This window comes from Mixophyes fleayi, chromosome 5 (genome assembly GCF_038048845.1).
Source record: "Mixophyes fleayi isolate aMixFle1 chromosome 5, aMixFle1.hap1, whole genome shotgun sequence".
In the NCBI taxonomy this organism is placed as follows: Eukaryota; Metazoa; Chordata; class Amphibia; order Anura; family Limnodynastidae; genus Mixophyes; species Mixophyes fleayi.
Genome location: NC_134406.1, coordinates 184,700,949 through 184,722,940, shown reverse-complemented (window position 1 = coordinate 184,722,940; position 21,992 = coordinate 184,700,949). Strand labels below are relative to the sequence as shown.

Here is a 21,992-nt window from a genome sequence, read left to right as displayed (position 1 = left end):
GCAGGAGGATTATATGGGGAACAGAAAATGATGATGAAAGGCATTGATACATTGTGCTTTTTGTTATAACAAAAGGGAAGCATTCTGCACTGTAAACTAACCACAATGCAGACGACTTTGTCCGTTACTATGAGAGCAGCCGCAGGTCATGAGAAGGCAGCCAGGAGAGGTAAGTGACAGGAGGCTGGGGGTGCATTCTGGCATTGGGGAGGATACTGCATACTGGCAATGGGGGACATTACTGCATTCACTGGGGGGCATACTGTATAATATGCTAGGGTGCTTACTATATATTGGCACTGTGTATGGGCCATATACTGTATAGTGGCACTGGTGCGCTTACTGACACTAGGGTACATAGTACTGGCACTAGAGCAGATACTGCATACTGACACTGGAGGATATACTGCATACTGACACTGGAGGCATACTTTATACTGGGCTATGCAAGTGTAAGGGGCATAATTAATATGGGCATGATAAGAAGGTGTGACTTCAGAAATGCAAACAGGAAGATATCCTTTTTTAATCTTACCATACTCCCACCTATGCTACTCACACTAAAGCACCCTCACAAATGTTCCATTCTCCACTGAGATAAACTCGCTCCTCACACGTCTACATTTTTTTTTGTCTACTTTGTGTGTTCCTGTTTTATGTATAGCATGTTTTTCCTATGGTATGGAGCACTGTGGTGCCTCACAAATCAATGATAATAATAATAATAATAATAATCTTCCAAAATACACCTAATTTTACCAAATATTGTACCTCCCAACATTTGAAATTTCTAAAGCAGGACACTAGCCATATCTCCTCCAAAAAAGAGGCGTGGCTGATTCTCGTTCACAGTTGGCACAACCTCACCTCGCGAGTCCACGTCACAGTGGGCACCACCTCACTTCTGTAGTGTTAGGCTGCCTCCAACAGGGCTGCCATCAGAAATTGTGGGGCCCAATATCACTGTAACAGGCAGGGCCCACCTTCATCCTTCTTTCACCCCACCCCCATTTTTAAATTATCCTCTACACAACATTTTGCTCCTCCAAACACCCCCACCCCACCTCGGGTCTCTCTAGCCATGCTTGGTAGTGGAGACAGATGTGCTGCCTACAAGGGCCCGCTGTGTCGTCCCTTAATTTAACATGGAGACCTCTCCCCACCCCTCACATCTCGGGAGCAGCTGTTGCATACAAATAGAGCCAGCCATGTCCCTTAATTCACTGTGGAGGCCCCTCTCCCCTAATAAATCTGATTGAGCTGAGAGCTGGTCGAGCCTCTTCTGCTGTTAGGACCCCATACGGCTGTACTCCCTGTAACCCCCTGTTGGTGGCTCTGGCTTCCAACCTGCCTTCCCTAAAAAGACCCTTCAATTGCCACGCACACCAGAGGCACCTGCCTCTGATGCATGTAGCACCCGCTTTCCACGGTGAACAGAAACATATCTCTCAACTTCCTATAAACGTGCTACCGTTAGGGAGCATCCTTCCGAAATTGGGACACTTGGGAGGTATGGAATATGCTGTCATTTGTCACACTTGACATCTATAAGATCATGTAAATAAGTTTTGAGGAACAATATGAAAGTACCTCTCTTATAAACATATAAATGCAAACTGAAATACAACCTTGTTGGTAAACTACAAAACAAGTAATGCCTTCAACTTATAATAGCCACTCTATTCACATACAGACACAATGGGAATAAAATATTGAATACATAAATAGAAGACATCAGTCAAACAATACATCAATAACTTGTAAATATTCCAGCTGGGAGAGAAATTGAAAGAATGTTTCCATACATCCAACACAGCATTTGACTCTACCTGGGATCAATATGCTATCAATTATCTTTACATCATTTTCAAAGCCGAACACATCATTAAATCCTTACATCCTACAATCTTTAAATCTCCCTCATCTAGTTTTTTTGCATTCAATAGCTTATTATCAATATTAACAGATTAGTTAAAAGTCTGTCAAAATGACAGAAAAAAATAGGAGTAGGATCATGTTGGACCCTTTTGTACCCAATTTGACTTTACCCTTGTGGCAGCATGAATTGAATAGTTTGTCAGATGGCTGCTTAGCCGCAAAATACTTAGCGTGACAAAATTCACAAATACTGTTCATGGGACCAAAGTTATGAACATTAATATCTGTTTCATCAAAGTTACCGACATCATGAATGGTGTGGCATCTTGTTCACTGACTTTGTAGGCGTTGACGTGATATTACCTCTGTCCTGTTAGCCCTTTGATTGTTTCTCTGTGATTGGCAATTTGTGGGAGGAGTCATATTTGCATAGCGATGATGATCACGTTCTCATTCTCTTTGGTCATCCTTCGTAGTTTGTCATCTGATTGTATCCTGCTCCGCCCTTCATCTTTTTACTGGTTTTTGCTGTGTCCCACAGCAAACACTTTTCTTTTAGGTAGCATCGCAGTTACACTTTGTTGCTAAATTAATTAGTATATTCCTATTAATTTAACACCAAGTACAAATATAATGAATGGCTAGCAAATTGAGCCAATTTGAAATAGCAAAGGTTGCTATAAATGCTAACTGCCACACAAAAAAACTAAATAAACCAAACAAAATAAGCCCAATAAATGAGGAAAATCTAGTCAGTAGGAATAGTCAAGAACACAAAAGAGTCATTTTCAAATATTTTACCAAATTTGTTTGTGTGTTTTGTGAGTGTATTTATAAAGGTGAGGAGCAGTGTTATCCTGTTGTATATGTAGGTAGTAGCATATAATTACATAAAATGCATTTCAGTACAGTTATCTATTGTGTTATAGCTCTTTACTGCCACCTAGTGTTTCACCACACACATATTAAGGTAAGGGGCAGCGTTAGCCTTTTATATATTGTGACAGGATGGACCTCCTATGCCACCCTGTCTGTTGTGTCGCTTTCCACCGACCCTTTTCTTTATCCCAACTACGCCCCTCCTGTTACACCTAGAACCGCTTCCTTCTGGATAACTCTCGCTGCTAGTGTACTACCTTGCTGGTACACCTGGGCTGGTACACCTGACCTCTTGCCTTCAGATCAGGGTTGCTGCGGATGGTTCCCCTTGGCCTATCACATTGACCAGTGCTGCCGGCAGTGGACAAAGCATTGGTACTGGAGTGCTGGGTCCCAACCTCAGAACAGCCGGATAATGGATTAGATTTGGTCTAATCTACAGATAACAGGAATTACAGCAGGGTAAGTAGTCGTCAAAGCAGGTTATTGAAGCAGTGATGTTTTATTAGCTCAAGTGTCCTAATATGGAGAGCTAAAGGCCAGTTTGTGGTACTAGCAATCTACCAAGAGTTACAGATGGAGTGATAAATGGTCAAACAGAGCTCCTTTTTATACAGATTCTTACACAACTGTTAGCAGGGTGTAACACTGCCCCCTGATTCTAGATGGCTCTGCAAAAAAACTGAAAAATCACATTCAATAATTTAACATCAGGATATAATCTAATCTTGCATCTAGCAGTTTGACTTTCACACCAACCTGATTTTCCTTAAAAGTGCTGACTATATTGTTAGGAGGTTTCCTCTCTCTAACAAGATATGCACACAGGTAACGACCCTGTGATGGACCTTCAGGCCAAAGCAGGTGTTTGTCACTTCATAAGAAAAGACTTATTTAGCATTTCCTGCTATCAGCAAAACAGACTTCCTCTAACAAATGGCTATTGCATCAGAATTCAGTACATTTCTAATACACAAATATAACAACGTATCAAAATAAGTATATTTGCAATGATATAAATTAGTGCACTGAGCTAATAATTTAAATATATTATAGTTATTTATAAGTATTACAGCCACATATATATATATATATATAAATCATGAGTTATATTTGAAATTACAAGAAAGAGAGAAAATGGGGAGATTACGCTAAAACAAGGGTTTGATAGTGTTCCTCATTTATGAGTGTGTTTGCTAGATACACACTGTAGCAAAGTGTATCTAACATTTACTGTTTATTGTACTAAATCCACTATGTTTATTCAGCACCCACTGGCACAAGTCTGATATAAGCAAGAGACGTAGCATTGAGAGGGGACCGTAAAAAGAGGATTCAGTATTGTGAGAATATATGAAAAGATAAGTGCTAGGTACTCTCTACTAGAGAGTGTATCTAACAAATTATTACATACAGGTTATGGTTTAGATTTGCAAACTAGACTTTCATGTCTACTGTGCACATATAGCCCCTAAAAGTCCTTTAAAATAGGCACCAGCACCCTAGAAAATCATTTTGCTACACTGCTATAAATAGCACAGTTTAGGTAGATACAGATATATCCCAATATGACCCTGTGAGACAATGTTCTGTTTTCTTTTCTCACACTTATTTTCCATTTGCAATAACTTAGTCTCAGTTGAACAACTTTTGTCAGCTCGTTTATTCATTTCTTTTTTTGCAGGTTAAATGGAGGGGGTTAAATAGAACCTAACACAGCACTTAATGTTCTATTACAGGTATAAAAAAATGTATACAGTACACTAGAATATAAACCAAAAGCAAAGTACACTTCCACATACAAGTTCTCTGCACACCGATCTGATAGCTGATCAGCTGACAATTAAATCAAGAGAAATCGACAAAGAAGTTATTAATGGGAAACATATTTCCATCATTAACCCATACAGAGTATAGCCAAACCGCCATTTATCCAGAAGGGGTATTATCATAGCAAGAGATTTTTCTAGACAGAGGTTTTATATAAAAAATACATAGTTGTCAATTGTCCCTAATTTATAGGAACATGGCCAGATTTTGGAAATTTGTCCCTGGAAATGTCCCTCTTTTATTACTATTGACCAATTCCATTTTGAAACCCCCTCTGTCTGCTTCTTAGATGCAATTCTTACAGTGTATTCTTATTTTCAGTCCTTTATAAGCTGATATTTACCGATGACAAGCAATTAAAATGCCAAAGATGTTATAATGAAATTGAGGAAACATGAGATAATAGAGCTTGTAGTGCCCCAAGGTCCACAAAGACAGTATCATGCGGGCTGTGCTTAGATGAACTATCTCAACAGAAAAGTATCCCTGAAAATCTGGGAATTATTTTAAAATGATGGCAACTATCAAGATAACCACTGCATGCCTGAAGGGTTTAATGAACTGTTGTTTGCACAGTTTTTTTTCAGATTGTCTACAATATATTCCTTATTATTGTATATAATGATTACATATTTATCTGTTCTTTTGCCACTGTGTGTGCAATCTACTTGGCATTGAATTTACAATAGTGACTGAGCACTAGAGGTCGCCCTGTCCAGTACACTCGTCACAGTGGTGGTCTGATAACAATGAATTCCTATGTATTTTCTGGTACTGTGATTCTTTGTTTTACATGTACTCCTATTAATTCTTGGCAGTTCATTCTGGACAAGGGCTTCAAGTAGCGTTCTCTATCTAACTCGCTCTTGCACTAGTAGGGTTAGACACATGGCCTATTGTGAAAAATGAATCCTTTTGGGTATAAAAGTTAATTAGATTTTCTATGAGCCCTTTAGATTGGGTGTCATTTAACTCCTCGATTTCTAGAACACAGGGTTAAGCAGAAATAGTACATGCTTGAACAGCCATAACATTGTTTCTGCTTAAGAGTAAAACATCAATGTAATGTCACTTATAACGTGAGCAGAGCATGCCATGCGTCATCTTTTTCTACATGGAAAATATCTCAAGCCAGAAAGCATTATAATTGTCCAGTATTTTTATACATTGCAGTTATGGGATGAATTGTCAAACCTCAAAACCACAAATATTGTTAAGGTAAACACATGCAATGCCAGCTAAATATATTATATAACCTTCCCTGTCAGAAATAATAACTAAGACACAAATTCTCAATGAAAGTATTTTGGTACCTGCTTCCCACCTACATCATGACATGGCCCACGTCACAAACAGGCCTGTCCATGTCCAGTTTGGCCACAAACTTGTGCTAACAAATTGGACATATTTAACCATTTGTAGATCAGGCCGCAAGCAGTGGATCCTATGGGGCCCAATAAAAATGGACGGGCATTTAATGCGCACACTGTCAGATCAGGGTGATCGCCAAACCAAAATGACATCTGATCAATCACTGCCAGATGTTGTTCAGGAACAGTTGTTATTGTGGTACCACACATGCAGCCACGTGTGGCTCATTTGGTTTAAAACAGCCAAATTGTCATCAGAATTTATGTGTGTAACGGAAAACCTGTTCACAATATGGATATTCAAAAAATGAAGAACAAATATAATAGATGCTCTGACCCTAGTCACACACATCCCAAAAACTAAATATTGAACTGCCCCCTCAACAAAATTCTATTGGTGGTGCTAATCCTAACAATTTAGTTTTTAGCTCTAAGATTGGCTCACATTCTAGCCCAAAACCATAGTCCAAGTCCAAAATCTGTACCTAGTCCCTATTCTAGGCTCACTCTCCAAATTTATCTCTATCCAAAAAATATTCCTGATTTGTTCCTCTGAACACAACTTCTTAAAAAAAAAGCAAAGAATCCATCATAGTATAATTTATACTAATGTAATTATATTGTGTTACTTTCTTACAAGAGCTGGATACAATCTAGCTTTTGGATATGCTGTAGCTTAAATTACCCTGTTTTGCATAATTAATGGGGGATACACCAATAGGATCTTTACCAATGGCCCTTTGATTTATTAAAGAAGTTTATTCTAAGATGCAACGTTTCTATGGATTGTCACATAATACACCTAATGAGCTTGACTGGTGAACAACTAAAAGGATGTTGTATAGCTATCATTATAAATGTTTACTTGTAAGGCGCCACAAAACTCCATAGTGTAGGACAAACAGTTACAAAAATCCTACAAAATACAATCATCAGGATTGATGATCGAGGTGCAGGCGTAAGATAAAAGGTAGAGAGAGTCCTGCTAGTGGCAGCTTACAGTGTAGAGGAAGAGGGCAATGCTGAGACAATAGGAACCAGTGCGACACAGAGTGAGCATGTGACTGGAGAAGGTTCACAGGGGACACCAATAGTGGGCTATAGGGACGAAGTGGGCTTTGAGAAAGATCTTGAAAGATTAAAGTTTGTGAGGGAGTCTGGTCGGGTAGGGTAGGGTATTGAATGTGGAAGCGAGTGGTGGTTACCAGAGAAGAGGAGTGGCACAGGTCAGTGGAGCATAGCAGAGGGCGAAAGAAAGTCTATCTCTTGATGAGGTCAGAGGTGTATGATGGGGAAGATGGTGAGAGCTGTGAAGGTAAGGATGGGAAGTTTCAATTGACTTCTGGAGGAAATAAAGAGCCAGTGCAGGGATTTGCAGAGTGGAGCAGCAGATGTGGAGCAGTGGGAGAAGATGATTAGTTTCACTGTGACATTTAGCACAGACAGTAGAGGAGAGTGAAGGGTGAGGGGAAGGCCTGATGGTAGGTGTTTGCTGCAGTTAAGGTGGGATATAGTGAGAAGATGAATAACAGTCCTGCGGGAAAAAGGGGCATTTTCTGGAAATGTTTTGGAGGATAAGGTGGCAAAACTGTGCAAAGGACTGGATGTGTGGAGTAAGCTGAGGGCGGAGTCAGAATGTCTTAGTCCCTTCTCAGGTTTTTTACATAGTTTCTTTACATTCTAGCAGTGTCACAAACTAGTATGTTACCCTGACCTACATCAGTTCTACAAAATCAATTTGAGCAGATTCTCAAAGTGGGGGGATGTTCTGCCATTTATTCTGAGAGCAAATAAGCATTTATGATAGTAGCAATACTTTGCTTGAATGATTTTTTTTTTTAAACCACGTAAAAGGGAAAAAAAGGTGAAATACAAAGTCGGCTGATGCATACATTGTTGACAATTTATTTAATGAACCAATTCTGTGTCTGTTGATGTGGGACAGACATTCATTGAAATATTGAAGTGTACAGTGAACAGTGATAGACTCAAAAATCACTGCAAAAATCACTGTCTGTACCCTGAGAACTGCTACTGTCTTAATTATAAAAAGAAAAGAGAGCACCAGGTTGCTCTTGGTGCAACACCCATATAGATGGACTCATGTACAAAACAAAATAGATTTACAGTGTTCTAAAGTCAGTTAAACTTTAAACTATGTTCTAAAAGCTGCATAAAATGTTCAATTTATTTTCATGATCCCTTGACAACTATAAACTTCAACAAAGTACTCAACACTATGTGCCGATAAACTGATAAAAATGAACCATAATGCAAGTGTTAAACCATCTGACAGAAACATTTTTATTTTTTGCCAGCTTAAGTATATACATTGCAAACAACAAATCTGCTTCAAAGGCGACGCTGGCTAAAAGGGGAATTCTCCTATAGCTTCCACAGTGCATGCCAATACTACATATCTAGATTTAATGTAGCAAATGGCAACAAAGGGCTTTAGACTGACATCTTTCCTGATTACAAAATCAGTACAAAGTATGCCACGCCTTAGTACTCCCAAACTTTGTCACCAACTGCTTATATGGTGCCCATTTCCAGCAAGATATTACCCCAGGCCAAAATCATCTGAATAACAGAAATTACAGATAACTTGTAAATACTGGAACTACCACTGGTGTTACTACTGGTAAAACAAAACAGCACACCGCTTTTAGTAAAAGAGGGAAACATCTAATAAACAGTGTACTGTATTTGCAACCAGTATTGGAAATTTCACTAATCCTCTTGGACTTGTTTTGGAAATCGTATAGAATTGAAATATCACAGACCCTACACAGCCTCTTGGGAAACAATGCTGTCAACCACTAGGTCTGCCTCCTATATGATTGGATGACTTAATGAAGCCGGATGATTGACAGGTCACATAGATAATGCAGTCTTTGTTTCATTTTACAAACACAATTTTATATTTAACTCGAATACTATTTTATAAAACAGTGAAATAAGAACTGTTTAATATTCAGTAGCAACTTATATAATAGCAATAAGAAAATCCTCTCTTACTTTATCTCTGCAGATTGAGATATGTGAGTAAGATTTCCTGACTGGTGAGTAGGTCAATAAATTAAGCAAAGAAAGTTGAGGAAACTGCAACACATACAAAACAATGCTAAAATATATGTTTACAAATATACTGTAGGTATTACCAGAGTAGTGTCTATACATTCATAAATTATTAACACAACAGGTACTGGGTCACTTTACAAGTTATCATTGATTAAGTAGAAATTATCACATACAATGAGGAATTTACTTGCATTCAGCAAGTGCAAAACCAGCAGAGGATCAATAGATAGAGAACTAAAAATTTGCACTAAGTATTGGTGGGTATCGATCCCCCCAACACTCCCAAATAAGAAATTGAAATAGAATTGGCCATACACATAATCAGCCCAGGTCACATCTCAAATCTGTCAGGTCAAACTGGCCATGCTTTCAATATCCAATAGGATAGGATTTCCCTTTGCCCTTGAGAAATTGTGAATGACTTGCAAAAAAGGTGCAATTGAGAGACAAGGAGTCAAGAAACATTTTCACTTTGTACATGATTGTCGCATAGATTACATATTTAAGTGGAAGAGTCAACATTTAGACAATTTTTTTCGATTTTATTAGATCTCATTACTACAAAATTTGAATTCTGGTTTCTGTTGGGTATGATTTGACGCGACCAAAACACATATCACCAAATACTTCCAATTTACTCACCTCAGTTTATACACTCAAAAAAATTCTAGACTTCCATCATTGCTAGTCACCCGAGTTCTAAATCTATTCTTACACACAACCTGAAAAAAGGTTATTCATCCATATTGAAATGCTATTATGTTACAGCTAAATTTTAATTTCCATACCACCCAAATAAAATCTGATTCTACACAGTCTGGATTGTGCATTCTCCTACATCTGGTCCTGGACCATATTGAAATGTTTATCCTGTAAATAACCGATTTGTATGTAGACCTTCTGAGCCTCCATTAAAAAATAACTATCACTATACCACCTAAACAACTTACAGTCATTGCAAGTCAAAATGAATCTATAACACACATCAGCATTTAATATTTAAAATAAAGAAATACCAATGTGAGTTTTGCTGGCAGCAATAAACTGTGTATAAAGGAATGCTTAAGGGTAACAATAGAATGTGTCTTAGAATTACTAACAGCAGCTATATGTGGATCACTCGCACAGTTTTATGTATCGCATTGTCTGCTGGCTTGAGGGATTTTATGTCCACCGTTAGAGCTACACAGACTTCACTGGTCTGTTTTACTCTATTTGTTGTGAGCTTTTAAACTAATAACTCCAACACTGGGTAACTGGACTTTTTATGTGTCTTCTACCTGTATATAATAGCATGATGCAGTCTGCTACGTGACAGTGTGGGGAGTTGGAAAGAAAGAAATATGACACAACTGGTGAAGGGCAGGGAGATCTAGAACATTTATGGATTAGTGGCATCATAAAAATGTTGGGAGATGTATAAGACGTCTTTGATTATGTTTCTCTTTTTCCACAGATAAACAGTTCCTTTTAGTGTCACATCTATTGTGAGTTGCTCTGTGCTTTGGCTAATGAATACTCACAAAGTATAGAAAATACACCACCAGAATACATTAGAAAAATACGCCTGGTGTTGCATACAGATTTGCCACATAGTGATTCAGGCCTTGTATGTTGCACAATAGCCCTGAAATCCCTCTCTATTGGCAAGAAGTCCATTGACATCTCTCCTACTCATATTAATGCACAGAGGTTCTAAAGAGTGTCAGAAAGACAACAAAAGACAGCGACTTCTAGAAAAGGATAATGGACATTTTTTCCACACAAAAGAATAATCATAAAGCCTATATTTTCTGGATTAAGAGTGTCGGTTGTTAATTAAAGTTACATATTTACATTTTCTGGGTTTGTTTGTTGAAGTTTTTCCTCAGGTATTTTCAGTGATAAAATGGTGGGTGTGGACACGCTTGCTGAGATCACAGCTCCTGACATTCACTGGCCATTTCTCATCTCTGTCAAGAACACACGACGTACGTGAGAAGCTTTCAAAATATTTCCAAGATGGCTGAATGATGCAATCTCAAAATGAGAAAAACGATGTGGCTAAACTGGCTTGCCAGACAAATATTTTCAATTTAACCAAGTACTGCAGCACATCTGATGGAAAGTAGAAATGATACTATACTGCATTATTGGTAATACTATCCCTGTCTACTGTTGTCTAGTCTTATTTTAGTAATTTATACAGCTTTCACTGTGGAAATGGAAATAGTATTACTGTTGTAAGGTGAATTCCCCATTGCGTTAAAAAATATCAGCAGGTCTTTTCAAAACATTCACAAGAAACGCAAGAAGAATATGGGAAATTGTCAGAATCCCCTCAGTTGACATTGTAATGCATTCACCTTGCACTATCCAGTCCTTTAGTTCCGTGTTTTCTCCTGTGACTGGACAAGAACGAAGACAAAACCTGACAGATAAGCACACTGAGACCTCTCAATGTACAAATCCCGATGTCACAGGTTCTAAGATATTGTCCCAATAAAACAAGGCTTTCACTTTATTGTAATGTAAATCGATAGTAGTTTAGTCTAAGAGTATGGCCTATACTTTTTAATTATGCTCCATTTTTAAAGGAAAAAATATTGAACTATTCTCTGCATGAATATGTATGTTCTATAGGTCTGCTTGCTGAACATAAAACATGGAAGCCCTATATATATATATATATATATATATACTTAGACACACATCTCTCTTTCTCTCTCTCTCTCTCTCTCTCTCTCTCTCTCTCTATATATATATATATATATATTTAGACACACATCTCTCTCTCTCTCTCTCTCTATATATATATATATATATTTAGACACATCTCTCTCTCTCTCTCTCTCTCTCTCTCTCTCTATATATATATATATATATATATATATATATATATATATATATATTTAGACACACATCTCTCTCTCTCTCTCTCTCTATGTATATATATATATATATATATATATATATATATATATATACATATATTTAGACACACACACAACTCTCTCTCTCTCTCTCTCTCTCTCTATGTATATATATATCTACATATATTCATACATATGTATGTAGATGTAGAATGTGCACATACACATACATGCACACATGTCTATATATGTGTGTGTATATATATATATATATATATATATATATATATATATATACCCACAAACACACACATACAGACACAAGTAATAAAGATATCTGGCAATGCCATGCAGGCATTCCTATTTTTTATTTTTTCATTACAATGTGGCTACAGGATGGAACCATCCTATTGTTGTCTATGGCTAATACTACATTATATTTCAGAAGAATATGCCATACGTCAGATCCACAAATCAATAACACACTTAGCCCACATTATGAACTATATAAAGCTCTTTTTTTTTAATATAAAAAAGCACACACAAATGTATATCACACAACACATCATGTATAATAAATATCACACAATATTTCAAATGGCCAAGAAAAGATAAGTTAGCATTGGGATTTACTAGCACACTGTTAATATTTACCTTCATGCATTTAAAGTGGACAAACAAAGACGATTAAGGACATAATTATTATACAATGTTGTTAACTATACATAGCTATAAACGCCACAAAATAAGACAAGATGGGGATGGATACTATTATGAATATAGGTGATTATAAATATATGTCCTCAGATAGCTAAATGAAGAGTTTATATACAGATCTACAATATAAAACAGAGTGAAAAGAAGGGCATGTGAATGTTGTTTTTTATATTAACAGTACTAATAACTGTGAACAGTTTCAGCACATTGTACAGTCATTTCCAAGGGCAATCTGCTGTGGAGAAGATGCATCTAAGCACATCAGGCATAGGGCAGTCTAGATGGGCACTAGTGTACTATAAACCCTGTCATACTATTCTACCGATCTTGGTAATAATGATTTTTTTTTTCATTCTAAATACTCCTATTCTATAAATATGTGCATAGAATGCCCAGAGACTCAGATAGTTAATTAATTGTTTATAAAATACAGAACAATAGAAATTGTACGCCTCCCTTGGTTAAATCTTTAAACCCTGGGACTGGGTCTGGAAATAACTGACTGTTGGCAGCTATTCAGTAACTGTTTAGCCCACATTCACACACATAATACTCCTCTAGATTGTATGGCCCCTCCATCTTCTGTTCAATTCTTTGACTGCATTATTATTATTATGATATGCTCAATTCCAATAGCTGATTGTACATGCATAGCACCCAAAAAATGGTTGGTGCTTTATAAATAAAATAAAATAATGTGTGTGTGTGTTTATGTAAATAACAAAATAGCATAATTTCAGACTACATAGTAACTATCATCAGAAGATTAGCACGTACAAACATAGATATCCCCATATATACAGCAATTCTGGATTCAAATTACCAGCCATGAGTACATTTCCCTCATTGTAAGGATGCTCAAATTTAAAAGTGTTGCTAAGCAATTCAAGTTGCCAATTGAAAATTGAAATGAAAGAAAAAATACTGTTTAATGCCCGGCTAATAATGGATTAATAATAATAATTTGGAAAAGTATCCTTACAACACCTATTTCAGATGCCACATAGCCTAGGGAACCTAAGGATAAATGCAGTTTGGTTGATGAATCCACCATGATGTGTTTATGAACGATAGATAGATAGATAGATAGATAGATAGATAGATAGATAGATAGATAGATAGATAAATAGATAGATAGAGAGATGTAGTAAGAAATCTTGAATGGTTTTGTTCACACACCTAAAATCATATAAAATCCCCAAAATGTTTTGGTTTGGCAATTTATATCAACAAGCCATTTCATGTAATAATTATATTAGTAGTAAATATGAATACGTTGCTGTAGGCCACACCTGTGAAACAGAGTGGAAGACACATACCTAGAATAATTGTACTCAGTAAATCTACAGCCCCGCTGAGCTTACAGCTACATACACTGTTTTAAATACTGTTTACCTGTGAACATTCTAAATATTACAAGACTGCCATAAAACAAATCTGTATTATGAGCTCTAATTAGCAAAGTGTACAGAATTGTATGTGGTCATTAAGATATGATGTAGCTTCTTAATCATTTTATTGCCTTGATGTGCAACAAAGGAAGCACGGTGTACAATGTCTTCTATGAAGATGTGTTCATTTAACAGGGTTGGGTGTTGAAAGACTTTTAAAAGATTTTTGTTTTAAAAAAAGAAAACTATTCCCATAGAACCCAAGTGACATTAAACAAAGTTGGAATTCTGAAACTGTTACCTAGGGGGTCACATAACTGTCACACTAGCAAACACAGGGATAAGAGAAGCTAGTGCCTTTATAAAGTTACCACAATGTTCTACAGTATTGTACAGTGGGTAACAAAGAACCCATGAGATGTGACACAGCACAAATATATACACACTGTCACAAAAGACGTTAAGGATCGTCTTAGTGGAAAATCTTAACCAAGCAGACTTACTAAAGCCTTATATTCTTATTACTCCAACTCGTTTCTTAAGAACTCGGGCAGTTTTCTTGGACCTTTCTTTTATTAGTTTGAATGGGAAGCAGCGAAGGTAAATGAAAAATACTGTGCCAGCTATTCAGTTACAGTACAAAAGCGGGTTGCATTTTACATAACGGTAGAAACACAAAAGCTATGAGTCATTCAGAGTTTGGGAATTGCTTACCAATCTGCATATTGCATACCAGCCTATTTCATGAGGGGAGATCATTCCAAATTACGTTTATTTTAAATGTAGCTAAAGAGGATTCTTGAAAAGAATTTAGGCGGAAGGTGTTAAATGTATCATGCTCGAAGTAACGGACATAATGCATGAATTATATGCAGTTAGATGAAAATTGGCTGGGTGTGTCTATCAACATATGCAGTAAGCACTTCTAAGCAAAGTACTTTTCACAGCCAAGACGATGTCTCTGCAGTTCCAGTTTTATGGTTATCTCTTAGAAGAGAAGGATTGGCTGCTCTATCTAGGAACACTGGTACATACAAACAAACCTACATATTATTTAATGATGTGCAAAGCCTATAACATGACAGCATTTTTCTTTAATCTTACTGCAGATCTAATAGGTGTAATAAAAAATAATCTACATCAATGATAGCAGCAAAAACATTACACAGTTATTAAGTCTTGTAACTACAAAATATAGCAAAAAACAAATGCGTACGTTTAGGTCCACTTCTTTTAGTTATAAAACATGGACAGTTACACAACATTACGTAATCCTCATTGTGCTGTCTGCCAGCTATTATGCAGACATACGGTTTATCAGCTACTCAGCTGAGTCATTCTCTGAGAATCTAAAATGGCCGCCACTAAATAGGCAAAAGAGAAGGTCAGGTTGCAGGTTAGCTTATTCTTTTTATGAAACAAAAGAAATGATCTCCCCGTGCTCTAGTTTTTATTATTTTAAAATTAGTCCTTTCTACAACATCACTATAGAATTATTGCATTCTATTTTAATTTACTGTTTATTCTATTCTTTTATACTAGTTTTATTAAAGTCAATCATTTTCTGGTCCACAGGTTGTTTATTCAAAGGTGATTATAATAATTAATACTGCATGACTCTTCAGGAGAGCAAAACTATTTAGTCAGAGCATTCAGCATTCTAATGTTGTGTTTTCGGTTTGTAAGAGTCATGGTCATACAGTATATTCCTTATTGAATGTTGTGAGACCTAGATGTCAAAATTGTTGCTGTCTGTACGGTCCTTTATATATTACAAGACCCCAAACATCCATAACTCTCCGATACTGTGCCATTAGTAATTCTACCCCAAGCCCAAGGTAAACGTAGTTTCGTAAAGCTATCCCTTTACAGATACAGTGATTGTGTGTTTGTATATTTGTGTCTGTGTGTGAGGGTGTGTCAGCGTTGCCAGCTGTCAGTAAAAATATGAAGTAAAAGTTGTTATCAGTAAAAACTAGACCCCATTTATCAGTACAATAATACACACAGAAGTGCAGTGATTTGGAGTTTGTGTCAGCTTGTAAATCCTTTATTTAAAGTCACAGAGCTCCGTTTTTTTTAAGTGCTGCTTCTGCTTTCAGTTTTGAACAAGTATGGAAACAGCATTTTAATGAGTCAGGAAAAAAAGCTAGTTTGGCATCCCTGGTGCGTTTGTGTGTGTGCATTCATTTTTTATAATTATCTTGTGATCTGTTATATGATGTTATCTAGCTTAGTTAGTTACCACTAAACCAACAATACAACCTTCTTTTATATTGAACATCAGTATAGTTTAACTGACAGAAAATAAAAAAAGAGACGATTTCTATGCTTACTTATGTTCTCCCGATTATAAGCCACCACTAATTAAATTTAGATATTTTGTGATCAATATTTGCATCTTAAATAATTATTTACATAGGAAGCAACTTATAACCTGCAGTAGTGGTATAACTTTCCTATCAAATGAATGGTAGTTGGCAAAAATGCTAGAAGTGATATAATATAAACAATTTCCCGTTAAACTATAAATAAAAAGCACAGATATGTATATAATGCACTCTCAGGCAGATGGACATTCTTTCCAAGATGCAAAGCCAGGCTAGAATATGCAGTCACTAAAGGCTGCTGTCTGTAACCCAAAGCCATTTGGAGAAGATCTTCCACTCACATACCTAACATTTATTAGAATGTAGAACACAGAGTCAGTATACAATGTACACACAGCCAGCTTTGAATGCACCGACATACCCCACTGTAGGATGCCATCTTAGAATGAACAGCCAGTTTAGAATGTACAAACTAAGAATCCAATATAAGAATGCTTCCAACAATGTAAGGTGAATTGATAACAATAGAAACCACAACACACATTATATAAAGTCATTTTCCAGCCCATCTAGTTAGCCAACATCCTATTTCATGGCAAAATTCACCAAAATTCCTTTCAATTTAATCTTTCCGCTACATTGCGCTAAACTATTGGCACGTGCATCTCAGTCATTTCAGTTTCATGCAAACATAAAAGATTATTGGGAACGCTGAATGGGATAGCATACTCTGAGATTGCCCCTTTAATCGTTTCCCGCCTAACTGAAGCAAGGTCACGTGTTTGTTCATTTATCCTACATTAAACAAGGATTTCAAAGAACAGTCTTACTTAGTGCACAAAAATCAGATGTTTCAATTGTTTTCTAACAATATAGTCCAGAATTTGCATTAAAGTCTACTTTGAAACCATTTAATGCCAGTATACTTTATGTCCAGTTGTGCTTTCTGAAAAACAGAACTAGATAGTCTCATCTGACCTCATATCAATAAGCCTAAGTGCAATAAAATAGTTGAAAATGAGCAAACAATGAAAAGATTTATTTTAAAATAGTAAATTATGGTAAATTGTACCTTGATAAGAGTGGAGATGCTTATTCTTTAATCCATGTAAATTTGAGAAAGTCTTCCATATATTCCAAAAAAAAGGAAATAATTTTGTAATCCAATTATTGTGTAGAACCAGTGTTTAATCCATATGTGGTTTAAAAACCCCAAACATAGAAACCATTTAATTGTCATCTTCTCTGGAGACTGTTTGGAAGTAACATATCTTTAAGCCAAATTCAACCATCTTGCAACTTTAACAGATCCACGACACGCTTTGTATGCTGAAAAAAAAATGTAACCATAAATTCTGTGGTGTATTTTGTAATAAAGTGCAACATCTTTAATAGTTTTAATAGTGACAAAGTTTATATATCGCTTTGTGAGCACATCTTAAGGTCCCATGTATAATTATATATATATATATATATATATATATATATATTTATATATATATATATATATATACATATATATATATATATATATATATATATATATATATATACATGTGTGTGTGTGATTTTATATATATATATATATATATATATACATACATATATGTATACATATATATATGTATACATATATATATACACAAATATATACATGTGTATATACATATACACCCACATATATATATATATATATATATATATATATATACATACGTGTGTGTGTGTTATTTTATGTGTATATATATATATATATATATATATCTACATATATACATATATATATATATATATATATATATATATATATACATATATATATATATACATATATATATATATATATACATGTGTATATACATATACACCCATATATACCCATATATATATATATATATATATATATATATATATATATATATATATATTAAAGCTCTTGTGTCTATATTCATTTGTACTCAACACTGTGGAATATACGGATGTTATAGTAATAAACTAATTCTATTAGCAATAAATACATTACCATTGTATATGGAAAAACTGCCTTTAATTTCTTCATTTCAAATTTTAATCTGCAAAATGTAATAAAATATTAATCAATATCATTTCAGCTAGTTTAAGGAGCCTATTTTTATTTATTTTTTAAAAAAAATAATTTCTAACTTTGTGATAAAAAGTGGTACAATACTATTTGACACTGTACTGTAGAAAGAGAGCGCTGTTAGAGTGAAACAATGGCTCATTGATATAAAAGAACTAGCGAGGTCTCCCTCTACTATTATTATTACACCCATGGACGGCCACAAAAAATGAAAGAAAAAATGAGGAACAATACTCATGCTTTGGCGACTTGCTCTGTTCTTTTGAAAAGCCACATACTGTAACCATGTATTTTAAACATTCTTTGCTGGGGGTACAGTGCACAAGGACACAATAAATTGCCACAAGTAATTATATATATATATATATATATATATATATATATATATATATATATAGTCTTAAAGACCCAGATCTATCAGAATCACAGCTGGAGGACAGAGAATTCTAGTTATGGGCACACATTTTTATTACGAAAGTCCACTCTTTTTTTACTAAATATGTGTCATTTGTCGCTACATATGGGTTTGTGAATGCAAAACATCCTCTTGTCTAACATCTGGATGTATTGCTTTTATGTGGTCACAAGCATATCCAGTGATATTGAAGTATATTGAACCTAGAATCTTCATTTTTCTGTTTCCTTCTTACCATTTATGAACAATAGAGATATAGTGGTATAACTTGACTGTCCTTTTTGTGACTTAACTGAATTACCCCCTTAGAACAATGGGAACAATTAACATATCTATTAATGTGAGCAACAAAAGCAGCCCATATCTGCTTAATATTTGCCATATATAGTATAGTTCATATAGCAGTTGTGAGCTCTATGTTACTAAATCTTTAGAAAACAAATATAAAGGATAAAGTTAGAACAACACGCCACAATTGCCCAGAGCCATATAGTTCTTATATTTTTCTTACCACTGAACTGGAATCAAAAGCATCTCGTTTTCAGTAATACATCAAAACGCTATTTAATATGTTTAATCTAAATAAGAACAAGGTATTAACATATTATTTTGTTAAAACATTAGAAAAAGCACATCTGGATTCTAAGAACAGTGTCTGTGTGGTACGGTGATAGTATGAACAACTTTGGTAAAAGTTTGGAAACTTTCTTTCACTCCTTAATTTTGCCTTTCAAATCAAAAATACCATTTAAAAATGATTTTTTTTAGAAGCATTAAAACATATTTAGTTCCTAAACTTTTCCTAGAATCCTCTAAATGTCTTTAATGTTGACATATCAGTCATGAATAAATGCATATTTACAAAACCATCATAGTTCAGATGGATTTCTGAGAAAATAATGAGTGTATTAGTCATTTTTATTCCAGATATTATTAGACAATTTAGACAAAGCAAATTAACCAGACAGAATGAGCTCATCCAGAGTAAGTGTGTAATATATATTATATATAATTTATATCCTATATTAAACTACATCCCATTATTTACTTTATGTTGAAAACGAAGTTTAAGTTATTGGTTACATAACAATAGACAGAATACACCTATGTGATCCACAAGTACAAACTCCCAGTCACACTGAACTTACACTACACCTGATTGCTGCCCACACACATCCCACAGATATTGTAACTCACCGTTAAAAAGAAAAGAAACTTCAAAAGCTTCTTTCTGACTTCCAGGTAACGATGAGGCTTCAAGTCCCAGGAGTTCCTGAAAAAGACGAGCATTGCAAGGCATGTAAGTGAGGGACTGGGTACGAGATATGGATGCAGATAAAGAGTTCTTCAGACTTTTCCTTTTGTTCAAGTTCCCCGAGCAAACAAAGAACTGGAGCGCTGCAGCAGGTTTCTCGCTCCCACCCTCCTCCCTTGTACACTCAGAAGCCCACATCCACTCTTATTTCTTTTACTTTGTCAGTAAACTTTTGCCCCACATCAGCCTCATCCCCACCCGAGCACACTTAGGTAAACTTGTTTAGCTCCTAGTGGCAGGGCAATTAAAAAGAGCAAGTGGATGAGCAGTAGAACTGCTAATGTACCAGGATGTTCCTCTTTGTTTGGACTCCTCTCCTGATGTTCGTGTAATTCAACTTGATCCTTTCCACGTGTTAAAGCTATAAACTGTTACTGAGTGAAATGTAATGGTTAAGAAAGAACATGATGCTGATGAAGATATTATGAGTAATACATGCAGTCTCTCTCTCTCTCTCTCTCTCTCTACTGTCCCGTCCTGTCCAGCACACTCCCCTCCCACAGCTCATTGTCCTTGGACTTAGGTTCAACAACAAAGAGATGAGCTAGGCGTTTACACCATCCTACCTGTTGCACAGAGCGCAGAGCAGCAGCACCCACTGGACAGCAAGTCTTCCTCAATCTTCACGAAGTTTCACTTGTTTCAGAAAACAATTTGGGACCAGAATGAGTTTAATGGCACCTCCCACTAAACACACAAAAAAAACCTCTAGAGTGCTGGACAAGGATGGGTATCCACAGCAACTGTGCATTTGTTTGCAGGGTTCCCTTGTGGAGCTAAGTACATCTGCATCATGCCATTGAGTTAACTATAACTGATTTTTCTGAGGACCTGTAGTAAAAAGTTGTTTTTCCAGAGTATAGTTGGTAGTCAGCTCCTCATCCCTTTTCTGCTTACTAACTGCACGTTCCAGCAGTAGAGGGAGGAGGAGGGAGTTCAAAATAAACACACAGCCTTTAAAGGCACAGCCCTAAACCTACAGCTGTCTGGTCCTGTTTTGGTGTTGTTCCATCCAAAAAGCAATGTGGTGGTCATTGTGACAGGAAAAAGTAGATAAGGCTATTATGACTTTGTTCTTTACTAGAGTTTTATAGACAGCTGTGTGCCACCCTAACAGCAAGGACAATATGCATGAAAAGTTTGTAATAACTTTTATAGTAGCAGTTATATTTGATGTTTTGACAGGGTAATGTCATTTTTGTCAATTACAAAATAGAACTACTTTATGCGTTTGTAAACATTTTGTTTGTATATATATCCCAAGGAAATGCCACCTTGTTTTTTATTTGGTAATACAATAAAATTGCCAAAAATAATAATTATGTTACTTACCTGAAATAAAATGCCCAGATCTTCTTCGTGCTGTGTATATGTATTAAGAAAAATTTGGGGCAAATTAAGAATATCACACATCACATATAAGTTATTGTTCAGTCTAAGTATATTTCCTAATATTGCTGTGATTTTTGTCCTAAGTTATGAACATTCTAAGTACTACAGGTAGGAGATATAGATGTAGATTTAACCCCCAGCACTGAAGGAGTTCATTGTTGCTTGATGTCCTCTCCCTCCCTTTCTCTTGGGCTTTTCCCAGCAGAACAAAGAAACTGTGCTCACAGCTTGGTGTGCAAGTTTAAAACAGGCTGGCGTACTTAGCAGATACTTCATAACTTAAAAACTCTGGTTCTTTAAAAAAAAAAAAAGATGTTGGGTGTCATTGAGGAAGAGCAAAGATTAAAATAATCAGAATCTCCTAAACAGAGCACATATTCCTCATTTGTACTTATTGTGCATTTCTTTTGTGGAAAATAATTACACCATACAAAGCAG

General features: G+C 35.7%; 1 long non-coding RNA gene across 4 annotated transcripts in view; it reads right to left on the bottom strand.

Annotated features, from left to right (window-relative positions):
• Nucleotides 1–21,087, bottom strand: part of LOC142157787 (uncharacterized) — a 235,601-nt gene extending 214,514 nt beyond the window's left edge. For 2 of the 4 annotated variants that reach the window (XR_012692632.1, XR_012692634.1), the window contains exons 1-4: nt 20,729–21,087; nt 20,045–20,120; nt 18,355–18,403; nt 17,404–17,660 (exon numbers count right to left, since the gene is read on the bottom strand). This is a non-coding gene — a long non-coding RNA (uncharacterized LOC142157787). Of the gene's footprint in view, nt 1–17,403; nt 17,661–18,354; nt 18,404–20,044; nt 20,121–20,448; nt 20,614–20,728 lie in introns of those variants that run through there. The other 2 variants (XR_012692635.1, XR_012692633.1) reach the window with 2 other exon arrangements.
• Nucleotides 21,088–21,992: the final 905 nt, after the last annotated feature.